Source organism: Dermacentor andersoni, chromosome 1 (assembly GCF_023375885.2).
Source record: "Dermacentor andersoni chromosome 1, qqDerAnde1_hic_scaffold, whole genome shotgun sequence".
Taxonomy (NCBI): Eukaryota; Metazoa; Arthropoda; class Arachnida; order Ixodida; family Ixodidae; genus Dermacentor; species Dermacentor andersoni.
In genome coordinates this window covers 142,860,529-142,875,149 of record NC_092814.1, presented here as the reverse complement: position 1 = coordinate 142,875,149, position 14,621 = coordinate 142,860,529, and the positions used below count along the sequence as shown (strand labels likewise).

The window sequence follows — 14,621 nt, the reverse complement described above, 5'->3', positions numbered from 1 at the left end:
TGAAAAAATGAGGATCTAAATTGAAAATTCGAAACCAACCGTCACTAGATTTTAAGCCTGTCTTTTACATGCAACAAACCTTGTCAAATTCAGTGCAGTGATTGCCGAGAAAAACGAATTCTCCTTTTACATGTATTTAGATAGGAGCACCCGAGCTAAAGCTTCCTCTTAAAATCATGCACTCCAAGAGCCATGCTTTATCATATCGATATCCCCGCAGGGATATGCGCTTCGATGCCTCAAAACATGCTCGAACAGCACACTGTTGCTTTTTTGGAAGCTGCTTGATCTGAAACAGTGTCATTTAATTAAGACCTCATCAATTATGGAAAAGTATAATAGCTTACCTTTGCCTAAAAACTATTTTTCTTTATACAGGAGTTCTTTTGTCGTAACTTTCGGATGACTTCATGCAGGGTGTGCACTTTCTTGTTCTGCCGCATCAAAGTGCGAACAGCACATTTAAGTTTCCTTGCCGCAGTCAGTACCAGTGCAACTGGGCGCCGCACTTTATTTTTCAAGTGCAACAAGCGAGCCATTAGGATTCGCCTCACTTTTCTGCACGTCAAACACTGCTGAGGCATCTGGGTCGAGACATCTGTGAAACAAACCAGAAAGGGGTCAGCCATCAATTATCTAAAATAAGTTTCCACACTTGTGATGCCCAAGAGACATCTACCAAAAAACAACATACCCTGTGACATGGATCCATCACACACAGTGGAGAACAGGCCATGCCCAGATAATGTTGTGCAATGAGACACATCTAGTGGCTTGAACTCATTGGTCTTTCCAACTCCACAACATAGAGAGTTTTTCTGCACATGCCAAATGCTCTTGGGCATTTTGCTCAGAGTCAGTGGTACACTGGGAGTGAAGTTGACCAGTCAGGAAAATGGTGCAGCATGCTGAAGCTTGTTCTATGATTTTAAACATGGCTACCTTATTGAAGGCAACTGGAGGTACTTTGCTTTTATGATATTCAGCTGTTTGGTAACATACTACATTTTTGTGTTGGAACGTCTGGTGTGACAAACACTCTGATGGTAGTTGAAGCCCAAAAATGAAGTGCATTGCAGGTACTTCATCAATCGTTCTGTCCAGTTCGTCATTTGGAGTGAGCTGAACCGATTTGCATGCCAAATTGTCAATGTCTCTGCAGCCCTTTTTCACTGGCACGGAAGAGCATTGTCCCACTCTTCTTTTCCTCTCTTTCGGCAGCATCCTTGTCATGTACGTGAGAAGATTTGGAAAAACTGTGAAAAGCACAGTCTTTCAGGGCAGGAACATTGCGTGGTAATAAAACTTCCTTTCCGCTCACGACGTGCATGAAGTGTCTTATGATAAACCTGCAAAAATATAATAAAAAGTAAGCTTAGCCTCTTTTACAGGAAAATCCCCGGATTTACAACCACTGACAAAACAGTGCAGTTGCTACTACAACTGAAGATAAACGCACGTCCAGGCACGTTTCGATGGAGGCCAAACACAAAATGCATCTATGTGGTGTATGATGTCAGTACATGTTAAAGAACTTCCGATCGTCTATATTAATATGGAGCTCTCGACTACAGCTATCCCCATAGCCCGTGCATCACATGGGGTCGTTAAACCCCTCAATTTGTTAACACGTGCAAGCCTCAACTTGTTTTAAATGCTTAAACATGTACAAACATACCTCGTGTCGAAATGCCTTTTGCAAACCGCAGAATTCTTTTGTAGTGGCTTGTCGGCACTTGGCATGGCGCGTGCCCACTTTTCCATTTGACCTTTGCAGGCAGGCACGCAGAAGAGAGACACTCTTTGTCCGCACGACTTGTAGCCAGTGTCGCAACCTGGCACAAAACACAACCTTTGCATTTTTTTTCTTTCCCGTTGACGGCATTCTTCACAGCGTTTCAAGGGATAGCGACAGCTGCTCACACCACCTACTTTGAAGAAAAACTTAGGAAACGCGAGAAAAATACAGCTGCACTACACAGACCACGAGAGCTACTTTGCACTGCGCCGTGGCCTACGAGACTGCCAAGCTCACGACGCCCCCGACGGAACCGCCGAATTTTCCCCCAGTGGGAGAAACGCGCAGCGGGGCCTGCCTAGGTAATGGCGGCGGCGCCACGGTCCTCACACCTCCCAATTCTAGCCACCCTAGCAGCTGCCTGCTTGTTGACCTGTTGTCATCTTGCAGCAAACGCGGGATGAAAAAAAAATTTTTTTTTTGTCAATTGTCAATGTCAATGTCAATTTTTTTGACAAAAAAGTGTGATCATTATGTGAGTAAATACGGTAAATAGGAGCTATAGAATAAAGCTATTGCAAGCCTACACTCCAACCTCGAGTCACGATGATGAAGAAATAGCACAGTTTTATGAAGATGTCGAATTAGCTATGAGCAAATTGTAAACTCAGTATATACTGTAGTAATAGGCGGCTTCAATGCAAAAGTGGTGAAAAAGTAGGCTGGTGAGCAAGAAATTGGCAACTACGGCGTCGGTTCTAGGAACGTTAGCGGAGAGATTCTGGTAGAATTCACAAAAAAGAATAAGCTATGAATAATGAACACCTTCTTCAGGAAGCGTTGGAACAGAAAGTGGACCTGGAAAAGCCCTAATGGTGAAACAAGAAATGAAATTGACTTCATACTTTCTGCTGATCCCAGCATAGTGCATGATATAGAAGTGATAGGAAGGGTAATTTAGCAGTGATCATAGGTTAGTGAGGGCTAGGATTCACCTCAATTTGAAGAGAGAAAGAGCAAAATTGGTCAGGAACAAACAGGCCAACCTAGATGCATAAGGGTAAAACCAGACCAATTCAGGCTTGTACTTGCAAACAAATATGCATCCTTAGAACCGAGAGATGAAGATAGCATAGAGGCTAATGAATGAAACGGTAACTAGGCTGGCTTCGGAAGCAACAATTGAAGTGGGAGGTAAGGCACCAAGGCAACCAGTAGGTAAGCTCGCCCAAGTTACAAAGGACCTAATAAAGAAACGACAAAGAATGAAAGTGTCCAACTCAAGAGGTCAGATAGAATTCGCGGAGTTGTCAAAACTGATCAACAAGGAGAAAATGAGGGATACCTTAAATTATAACTTGAGAAAAACTGAGGAAGCAGTAAAAAATGGACGCAGCATGAAATCAGTGAGAAGGAAACTTCGCACAGGACAAGCCAAGATGTATGCACTGATAGATCAGCAGGGTAATAGCATAAACAATGTCGAAGATACAGTAAAAGCTTGTTAATTCGAATTATACAAAATTCGAACTAATGAAAGTCGAAGAATATATCACTCGGTTAAGGCGTGTATGTGGTGCGACGTAGCCTGACACACTACGTCACGTTGGCGAGAACATCTATCGTTCAAAGCATTGGTGCAGGCAACGTAACCGGACGCAGCCAATGTGGTCCGATGGGCCTGACGTCATGATGGCTCTTGCTCTATCTGCGCATTTGTCGCACCGACTGCGCCAACGCACAATTCATGGCAATGAAAAAGTGTCCACGCCGCTTTGTCGATGTACACAGGCATGTTTCAAAGCGGTGCGCGGGTTAGAGATCGTTCTGCACGTGCTCTGAAGAGAGTAGTTGACGGTGGGCCCGTCGAAGTCTAGCGGGAATGGCATTTCGGCTAGTGCAACGCAAGCAGCGTAGCAATACTGACCGCAAGCAATGCGCACCGAAAACATCTGAGTATAAACGCACCTTTGTTCCACTGACGTTCGCCGCAGGAACAAGAGCTGCGCTCAAAAATGCACTCGCGAAATGCACCACAACCGGCTGCACACGGCCGAGGTCTACTATACGTATAGGTGGCGTCCAAACATTTATCTAAGCGATGCTTTCCTTTGAGTAATAGCCCCGAATCTCAAAGGATTTTTGACACTGCGAGTGCCGATAAACGTCACGGCCGCCATGTTTCAGACATTACTTGGTGCTGCTTCACAGTAGAATACCTTGCAGAGAAAGGGCATAGCCTCCAAGATGCAACGGGGAAAAAAAAAAAAAAACATGCGGTGCCGTGTCCACGTTTTTATCTTGAAGGTCTTGAAAGAAGGAGAGAACTGACCTGCAACAAAGACATTGGTCATGCCTGGCCAGGCGCAAATGATTATCTCCAGTCAGGCCTATACAAAGGGCCACAGATGGAAAGAGCAAAGCTGCGCGGCGATACCACCGTCGCCAACGTGCTACCGCACACTAGCACTCTCCCCATCCATGATGGCGCAGAGTTTGAACTATCAGTGGCGGTGCGGATTTCAGTTTGAATGAGCAGGATGCGTTACATATTGCTTTCACTACATTGGACAGACCACGGCGGCTACTTCAAATTATCCGAAATTTCGAATCAATGAGTTTTTAATTAAAAAGCTTTTGCTGTATAGTAAAAGCAGCGGAAGAATTCTATACTGACCTGTACAGTACCTAGAGCAGCCACGATACTTCATTCAAAGTAGTAATGAACAGGTTACAGAGGCTCCTTCTATAACTAGCGATGAAGTTAGAAGGGCCTTGCAAGACATGAAATGGGGAAAAGCGGCAGGAGAAGATGGAATGGTAGATTTAATCAAAGATGGAGGTGACATAATGCTTGAAAAACTGGTAGCCCTCATCTAAAATGTCTCACGATTTCAAGGGTCCCAGAGAACTGGAAAAATGCCAACATTATACTAATCCACAAAAAGGGAGACGTTAAAGAATTGAAAAATTATAGGCCCGTTAGCTTACTTCCAGCATTATATAGAATATTCACCAAGATAATTTCCAATAGAATAAGGGCAACATTGGACTTTAGTCAACCAAGGGAACAGGCTGGCATCAGGAAGGGATGCTCTACAATGGATTGCATCCATGTCATCAATCAGGTAATTGATAAATCTGCAGAGTACAATCAACCTCTCTATATGGCTTTCATAAATTATGAAAAGGCATTTGATTCCTTAGAGATACCAGCAATCATAGAGGCATTGTGTAATCAAGGAGTATAGGAGATATACTTGAATATCTTCGAAAATATCTACAAAGATTCCACCGCTACCTTGGTTCTCCACAAGAAAAGTAGAAAAATACCTATCAGAAAAGGGTTAAGGCAAGGAGACACAATGTCTCCAGTGCTATTAAGTGCATGCTTGGAAGAAGTATTCAAGCTGTTAAACTGGGAAGGCTTAGGAGTGAGGATCAACGGCGAATATCTCGGCAACCTTCGATTTGCAGATGAAATTGTCCTGTTCAGCAACACTGGGGACGAGTTACAACAAATGATCGAGGACCTTGACAGAGAGAGTGTAAGAGTAGGGTTGAAGTTTAATATGCAGAAGACAAGGATGATGATCAATAGCCAAGCAAGGGAACAAGAGTTCAGGGTCGCCCGTCAGCCTCTAGAGTCTGTGAAGGAGTATGTTTACCTAGGTCAATTACTCACAGGGGATCCTGATCATGAGAAGGAAATTTACAGAATAAGAATGGGTTGGAGTCCATACGGCAGACATTATCAGATTCTGACTTGAAGCCTACCATTATCATTGAAAAGAAAGGTGTACAATCAGTGTATTTTACCGTTGCTAACATATGGGGCAGGAACTTCGAGACTGACAAAGAAGGTTGAGAACAAGTTAAGGACGGTACAAAGAGCAATGGAATGAAGAATGGTAGGTGTAACATTAAGAGATGGGAAGAGAGCAGTGTGGATCAGAAGAGCAAAAGGAGATGGCTGATATTCTAATTGACATTAAGAGAAAAACGTGGAGCTCGGCAGGCCATGTAATGCGTAGGTTAGATAACCGGTGGACCATTAGAGTTAGTGGGTGAAAAGAGAAGGGAAGTGCAGTGGGGGACGGCAGAAAATTAGGTGGGGTGATGAAATTAGGAAATTTGCAGGCGCAAGTTGGAATCGGTTGGCAAAGGACAAGGGTAATTGGAGATGGCAGGGAGAGGCCTTCATTCTGCTGTAGACATAAAATAGGCTGCTGCTGCTGCTGATGATGATGATGACGATAATGATAATGATAGATTCCTGTATTTTTACGATTCTCCATGTTCTGTGTTCAAAACTCGCAAAGCATTGGTTTATGTAGTCACTGTAACTATGGCATCTTGCCTATTTCCAGTGCTGTGTTGGCAACGCTGAATTTGTTGGCTTGTATCCAAAACCAACGATCATTTTTGGAAACATAGGTGCTCACCATTTGCTAGCCTTATCATTCCTGTATCTTGTGCGTTTCCGCCAGAGCTGTGGAACATGATCCCATACAAACAGCTTAAGCAATGTCGAGGAAGAAGTACTTTCAAGCATTTATCCCCTGCTATTCTGGCCGATTTTACATTCATCAAAAAGTCGCACAAAGGCAAAAGGTAGGAATTCTGTAGTTTGCGCTGTTCGATGTCAACATTTCACATGCTGGTCGCCGGGACGTTCTATTGCATCTGCATTGGTACAGAAAAACTCAAGGACTTGGTGAAAATAGTGTACTCAAACGAGAATCTTGGAGGGTTCTGCAGCCTACCAGTGGATCTCGATATTACTCGAGCTGAATACCTCTTGCTGCGTTCATTGTTGCACACAATGTGCCATTCATGGCTGCTGATAACGCCGGAGAGCTCTTTCAGAAGATGTTCTCGGGCTATTGTGACGTGTTTGTCATGCATTTCACCTAAGCAAAAGTTTATGAGCAATAAAATGGTATTTTAGTTTTTCTATATGCAATTGTAGTATTTTCTGGCATCTCGTGTAGTATTTTAAGCAGCGTGGAGTTGGTAGGCACGCTGTAGTATAGATAGACAAAAGCGCTGTGTAGGCATGCATCAAATTTCCATTCTCTGGCAACTGCACAGGTTGACTGCACAGCACTAGCCAAAGCCACTTCCCAACTGTTATTGTACAGTACTTCTCTTATTTCATTGCTGCCCTCAGCGGCACAGACATTGAGGGTTGAGTTGTGCCATTTGAGGCTGCTTAATGATTCTGAGCAACAGAAATTGAGCACGATTTACCAATTTAAGCACGGACGCAGTAACGACAAGCTCCGAAAGAAACAGAAACCTCACTATAACAACAAAATGTCACATTCTGGATTGCACTGGTCACCGCACAGGTGGTTCAGCACTATGTTCAAATCGGGCACCTTGGCAATACCCTAGTTGATGTTCTGACACGGCTTGCCAGTCGGAGCCCATTATCCATTTCGTGGCCATGGCTGCTGCTGCTAGTTGTTGCAAAATAAAAGTAACTTGCATTAATGTATAGCCTGTTAAAACAGCACATTTCATATTCAGAGAGTGAATAAATATAACTCGCTGCTCACTCACTTTTAGCACTTCAGCTTCCCTTTAAGCACACATGAAGCTCTGACTTCTTGTGCACAAACTTAAGGCAGACTAATTTCCTGCTGAGCTTCTGGGCAAGACACTAAACCATCATGTTGTTTATACATCAAACTAGCATGCATTGTTCTTGACTTCAATGTGGTCTCTGTGAAGCGCCTTTTTTCCAGCTTCGCCAGAATTGGAGCGAGACTTAAGGTGGGCATTGGGAACCTTGCTGTTGATTTAGCCATCTACTATTAGTTTAAAATACACTCTACATTTTTCACTTCAAGTTTAGAACCTTTTGTGCGGTCACCATGGTGAAAGAATAGGCAGGTGTCTCAACGGCTCTGCTGTCTGTAGAATGAGCTGACTACGACTCTGTTCATGTTTCATTCCTTCACCGGCAGGAGTGCTGTAGTGTTGGGGTCATTGCTTCTGTCGTCTGCTAATGGTGTAAGGCTCTGCACTTAAGTATCTTGCTGCAAAATGGCCTTATAATGTGCGATGTTATTTTTTCTGTGGCACTACTAGCTCTCGCTGATTCTGTATTAATGTTTGCTGTGCTAGTTGCAAAGAAAAATTGAATATGCAATTATAGAGCACCTGTTGAATTCGCTCTTGGATCTTGATTTGCAGTGTGGTCATTCAACATTGTGCTATGCCTTAGGTGGTGCTTTTCAGCAAGTTTTCCTCCTGTGCTTGTCTAGATGTGCTTGTGTTTTGTATCAGTTGAAAATTGCTGCACCATAGCCTCGATTGTGCCAGGGATAGAGATGTGCCGATTGGTTGACGCCATGCACACATTTTTGTTTAGATGTAAGAGACTTTCGAGTTTTCTCATTTATGCCTACAGCTCCTTTTTACACATTGTTTTGGTCACCAGCAATTGTTCTAGTGTTCTAGCTATTGTGTGCATCATGTAGACATGAATATATTTCCCCTTGTTAAATGTCTGTGCATTTGTGTACTTGTGTTTTCTTCATTCTTGTCCCAGCATGCCATGTTGCCATTCAGTAGACTAGGTTGGCACTACTCGGTGTAAATAAAAGATTAGAATAGAGTACATTAGCGCAAACTCTTGGACCAGTTCGTGCACGGTGAACTTGAAAAAGGGGGTTACCACCCTATACACAGTGACGCGTATACAATAAAAAGTCGTTAGATATGGCCTGTCCATGTCTAATGACTTTTTGTTGTGTGCGCATCCTTGTGTGTTAGCTGGTGCCCCCCTTTTTCAAGTTTAGAATAGAGTACGGATACGAATACGAAGAATTTTATGAAAAGGATCCTGAAAAGCAACACCGCTGGCTGCTCCCACTTGGGGATAGTTTGGCATAACCTAACTGTCACATTGTAGGCTCTCTGGACAGCCCAAAGCTGACAATGATATTCCGAGCTCTTGATGGCAGAGTTCAACTTCTGTTCAGTCATGCCCTTATCCTGTCGTAACGAAGGACACTGCCAGAGCATGTGTTCCAAATTGCATGTCCCCCCGCAGCTAGGATACTGTGAGCTAAAAACGTCCAGGAATAACTTTCAAAATACTGTATATTAGAAAAAACAATTTTGAAAGTAACTTGCATGGTTAGCATGCATGCTAACTGCACATATTGCTGCATTTGGCAAGCAGTGATTCCTCATTTTGTGTGCGCAACTTGAGCGGTGCACTTGCTTTTTTTATTCCTCCAGTGCATGCATATTGGACAATCCACGCAATTTATTATTTCGAGTATAGACCTGGTGGTCTGCATGTGCTCCCTCACTCTTCAGCATTACAAAAAAGTTCCTTAGTAAAGAAAAAACATAAGTACCATGTCAATAACAGTGAGAAGCAATTCAAAGAGCCAATTTGCGAGTGTGACCATGAATCGCTTGGAAGCTGCCTTTTTGTGCTTCGTTCCACAACAGCTAAATTGTAGTTGCTACAAATCCCTGACCATTCTCCTTATAGCCTAATGTATTGGTAGTAGTAGCTTGTTGTATGCCTACTATTTAATGCATGTATAGTCAATCCTGGATATATCAAACTCTAAGTGGATCATAAAATAGTCCGATATACTGCATCAATAATTTGCAATATAAAATGCCTTTGAGAAGCTTATCCGGAAACTCTGCACATTCTGGACAGACTCCCGAGATCGGGATAAGTGGTGATTAACCAATTTGTTACTTCAAGGCTGCATTGAATCCTCAAAAGTTTACTTTTTGCTTTTTCTTTTTTTAAAAAAAGAATGTCGCAAATCACTCGCACTGCAAAACTTCCTGGATAAACTGATTACAATGCTAACCCTAAAAGCCAATGTTGCCCGGCCAGCTGCGATGTGGTGCACCGTAGTACTTGTTGCGCATTTTTATTCAGGATAATGTAGAAATGGATGCAGCGCTGAAGCAAACCAGCCTATATGCACCATGCCGTCATCAGCGCAATTGTACTGCGAATAGCGTGTGAGCATACCCGGCCGCATGTCCTTTACAGTACACACGTTAAATGGCTGATTATCATACGTCAACAACGAGTCAACCATGCAGACGCTGTTGGATCTGAAAGTGGGTTTCAACCTGCAGAACACCCAAGTTCATTCCCACTGTTGTATTCATGCGAGCACGAATGAAACATTTTCACCGCAGACTGTGTGGCTATGAATGGCACAGTACGAGTCTCGCACCACTACAGTGATAGTCTTTTCGTGAAGTGTGGAAGGGGCGTGCGGTGGTTTTGTTAAATGCAAATTAATATAAAAATTTGTCCAAGTGGGGGTTGGGGTCGGATTTGTTGTGGCTGCTCAAGGAAGCCTAAAATGCCGTTCACGGAAACTATAAGAAAACTACAAGACTAACCCGGCGGTGCAGACATCTCCAGTTTGGCATCTTATGCCTGGAGCCACTCAGCGAAAAGATTGAGGGCCGTCCACGCTTTCTTATAGAACACTCATCAGATCGGGAGGCATTTGGTGTTCGTATAAAGCAGCATGGCAATCCTGCAGCTGTTCCTGATCGGAAGACCAGAAGCACCTCCAGGTACTAGTACATGTATGCTCCACTGCAATAAATGGCTCTGTTGTGGTTAAGCTTACTAGAGCAAATCTCTATAATGGAGCACAAGTAACACGCTTGCTGCGCAAGCCATTCACATTATAAGAGATGCACTTTGCTCGTTTTTTCTCCTGCCCTTCAGATTCAATGTCATTCAACAGCATCTGCCAAAAGAATACTGTTCCGTCGGCATGAATCTTTCCAGTGACACGAGAAGTGATCGCTGTCTCACTAGAAGTGCACTTTCAAGGGTGCAATGCAGTGTAGCATTTGGTATAGGTATCGAATGTGGCAGTGAATGGTGGTTCAATAAATGCATAGTGCAGTGCTATACTTTTATGTGCAATTTCCAAGGGCATGTTACAGTTGCTTGATATAGACAATAATTTCATATATCTGAGTTTGACTGTAGTACCATGTTCATTTGTCATTGTATACATGTGTCATCTCAACTCTTGTGGATGACACTGCACTGTGCCTCAAAACTATCCGCATTTACAGGAAGTGCAGGGACCAGCAAATCAGTGTTCCTAGGTTCAGTGCAAGGTCAACCATAGCATAGACTGGTTAAAGAGGCTTCATGCATATGCCTGTATGACCGATTACCATCAACACTATTGTGATAAATATATTTGCATATGTTTTGCAGCACATGTGGCAATAGTGCATAATAGCAGTGTACTGCACACTTTTAACATGTAATTAGACCATACAGATCACATTTTCCTAGTCTCCTCCAGCTAATCCAGTCTGAGCGTGCATGACTTGCTGAAATGAAAGCAACCAACTAAAGTTGTCACATTGGTTCATTGAGGTACTTGGCACAATCATGCACTACATGTGCAGCCAAGAGTAGCATAACAGGAGAGGCTGTGTGCAGAAGGTGTGCAATGACAACCCACTGTACACAAGTTTCTAATGAAATGTGTGCGTGCAGCAGTGAGTGCAGTCTGGGGAGGGGGGGCTGGCAAATGCTGATGCTAATGGGGAAGCATCAGTGTACAAGCAGCCAAAAAACACAGCATTCACATAGATGGTGGACTGCACAGAGAACTTACAGGATAATGTGCCATGTTTTAAAAATATGGCTGCCATTCTCATTTGCTCGATTGTTGTATGGACACACTTGTCCAAGTAGGGGAAGCTCCGCAGTTCAATGCATTAGTAGAGCACTGCAGCAAGGTGCATGTTTCCGGAGATTATTGGGTATCACCTGTCCACAACTGCACAGTTATGCAAAATCACCAGGCTTTCTTTTTACCACCCAGACAAAAAGCAGGAAAAGAAAAAAAGGTGTGTGTTTTCTTAGGTAACATTTATCAATGCAACACTTTTCGTGTTTTTCTCCCTCCCCCCCTTCTTTTCAGGGCACGGTTTTGAAACAGGTGTAAACTTATAGTTGCTGGTTAATGTATTGCTACTGTGTAGTGCACTGTTATGTCTCATTCCCGCCAACTACATATCGATACAATTACACTGTATATTGAACCTGTTTGCAATGTAGCAGATAATTTTGACATGCAGCACCTTTAAGATTGGTCAGAGGGGGTCGCTTGCTACAACTGCATGTAACGAAAACATGTTATAGCGTTATCATTAATATTTTTGCTACCGTACTACCAACGCCTCTTACTTAGTTATTGTTGTGTAGCGAAAAGAAGCCATTACACATTATTACATGTTTCATGTGTACAGATGACTCCATTGTTGCGCCATGCATGGCGCAATTAAAGCTAAATTTGGCCTTGCGCACGGCATTCAAGGGCACAGCTTGGCCGTGCGTTTGTCGATCCTAGAGGAAGTGGTCGTGTTTGAGAGAGCTTGCTCAGCCATAGTAGGTATAATCCATTAAATTTAAGCCAGTGCTCAGTAGGAGTTATAAGGCCTACAACTGTGCAATTTTTTGCTGAAACTTCACGCTTGCTTTCTTATCGCGCCCCCGGGTTTGCCATATGCAGTCCACAAATAGTGTGAAGACACTTGGGCAGCAAGACAAAGGGACATCCAACCCCTTTGACCACAGTGGAACACGTCCGTCTCCATAGGGAGCGCAAGCGTAGTACATTGGTGCAAGCACAAGAGCCTCAACCAACTCTGAATGGGGTTGGTTTGAGTGGCACAGGGTAGTCTCGAGTGCCATCACTATGGGGGTCATTTTTTATTCTAGTGCCTCTGCAGCCTCTTCAGAACTAATGGGCCCACTACGAATAGGGAGTGAGCACAATTGCAAAATTACACCGTAAAAGGCCCACTAGCTGTAACTTAATTTAGGGATGTTCTTGTTTTTCTAATGCGTAAATAAATGTAACTTCTGCATTTTGTTATGTCCTCTCCATACCCTAGTGCCGATACACCGTCTGCAGCATGCATGATGTTTCACCTACTCCACTGCAGCTGCGTCCCTGGTACTGGCTACCAGATTCTTTTTTTACTCCATCGCGATGTTGGCTTCAACAACTACAGCTCACATTCAAAAGTAAAATTGCTTACATCCGCAGATAATATTCTTTAATCTCTTCTGCTCTATGAAAACGAGAGTATTAATTGTTGGAGGCAATAGAATATAGGTATTTCTATTTGTTTTGTTCTCCCTGGATACTGCAGACAGCGCTCCATAAACTCAATATTCGAAGCAAAGAAAGTTAACAGCCTTTGCTGGCAACATGCTATCAGTTTGACGAAGCTGCACTTAATGAACGAGGAAACATTACCTCTTTCATGCGAGCATGAGAGGTGCTCTGACAGACCAGGGCGTCTGATTATTTGAGTGTAGAGCCAGGTGAAATGTGTACTTGACCCCAGTAGCGCATGGTGATTTGATGCAGTCTATATCAAGCCAGAGAAATTTTGCACAAACTCAGCTACTCAGTTGCTAGTGTCACCACGTTGCTTCACAATGTGCGCACAGTCACTTGCCTCCTATACATGTGCACTAACATAATCTCAGCAAGGAATGTGTATTGTCCTAAATGTACAGAGTAAAATTCGCAGTTGTGCTATTGTTACACAATAAAACTTCGTCAATTCAGAAAATCAAATGATTCGGACTCTTCCTCTGGTCCCAGCAGGCATATGCATTATTTAATGCATCAAGAGGCTCATTAATTTGGACGTATTTGACCGCACATCAGATAATTCAGACAAATCTTGGAGCTTGGTGAGCACGGAGTGCTGCGAATGTGCAACGCAAAACGGCAAAAATGGCGCTAACATTTAACTGAAAGGAATCGTCGTAGTCATCAGTGGAATCATACATGAATGATGGAATGCTTTGTGCCTATTTGTGCCTCAAAAGCCTTTATTCTTAAGTTTACTGCAGTGCATAACACCAGGTCGGTCGCATGCCTTTGTAACTGCGTAGTCACCAACCATGATTGCGTCAATAGCAACCGGTTTCATCCACAGAAGTTGTAACAGACAGTAGTATCATTTTGACTTGGTGCATGCATCTGCCACGTGCCTTCGAAACAACGTTTCATCCACAGTTGCTGCAGAAAAGTTTTCTTTTGACTCTGTGCGTGCGTCGGGCATGTGCCTTACAGAACTGCAAGGTTCATGATCATGTCCATAGCGGCTGTAGTTTTGCCCGCAGCGATTTCGGCAGACAGTAATTTCATTGTGACTCTGTGCAAACCTGTCATGGATGATGAGCACCGGCTACCTAGCGATGGACGATCTGTTGGCGACGAGCTCACTGGAAAAAATAATTGGGATATACGCGTGGTAGTGAAAAGCGTATCTATGATGAAGACACACACCATAGCCACCCTGCAAAGGAAGTTGCAAAGTGTTTGCAGCTGCAAGTTCTAATCATTCAGGAGATGATGAGCATTACAGCTTCCACATTGGTTTTGTACAAAATAGAGGATTTTCTTGTTCATTTAGTAAATAAAAGCATGTTGATGCAGTAAGCGTTTATTGTTTTCTTGACATCCTCGATGATTTAACCTTTGGTTAATTTGGGCGTATTTTTCGGTCCCATGAAATCCAAATTAGTTTTACTATAGAGGTCTTTAAGATTTTTAGCAAAGTGCCTTCAGCTTTGCCCATAGTGAGTGTGCGACGAGTTCCATATTGGTTTTTGGGCATTGTGATGCATAGAAATGTGATGAACAGGTTTAACATTGAGCACCAGTTTGCAAACCATTAGTTTTCTTTAGTTTAATTCCCAAGAGCCAGAAGTGATATCAAAGCACCATGAACTCAGTCTGAACCCATATTTTTATTAATTCAACATTCTGATTATAGCGACATTAATGATTGTAAGCATTTATCCTAGTTC

The 14,621-nt window shown here is 43.1% G+C and overlaps 1 protein-coding gene across 1 annotated transcript in view; it reads left to right on the top strand.

The window, feature by feature from the left end:
• Rgl (Ral guanine nucleotide dissociation stimulator-like) overlaps positions 1-14,621 on the top strand; it is a 150,813-nt gene that overhangs the window by 44,125 nt on the left and 92,067 nt on the right. The gene's annotated exons all lie outside the window — the stretch shown is intronic.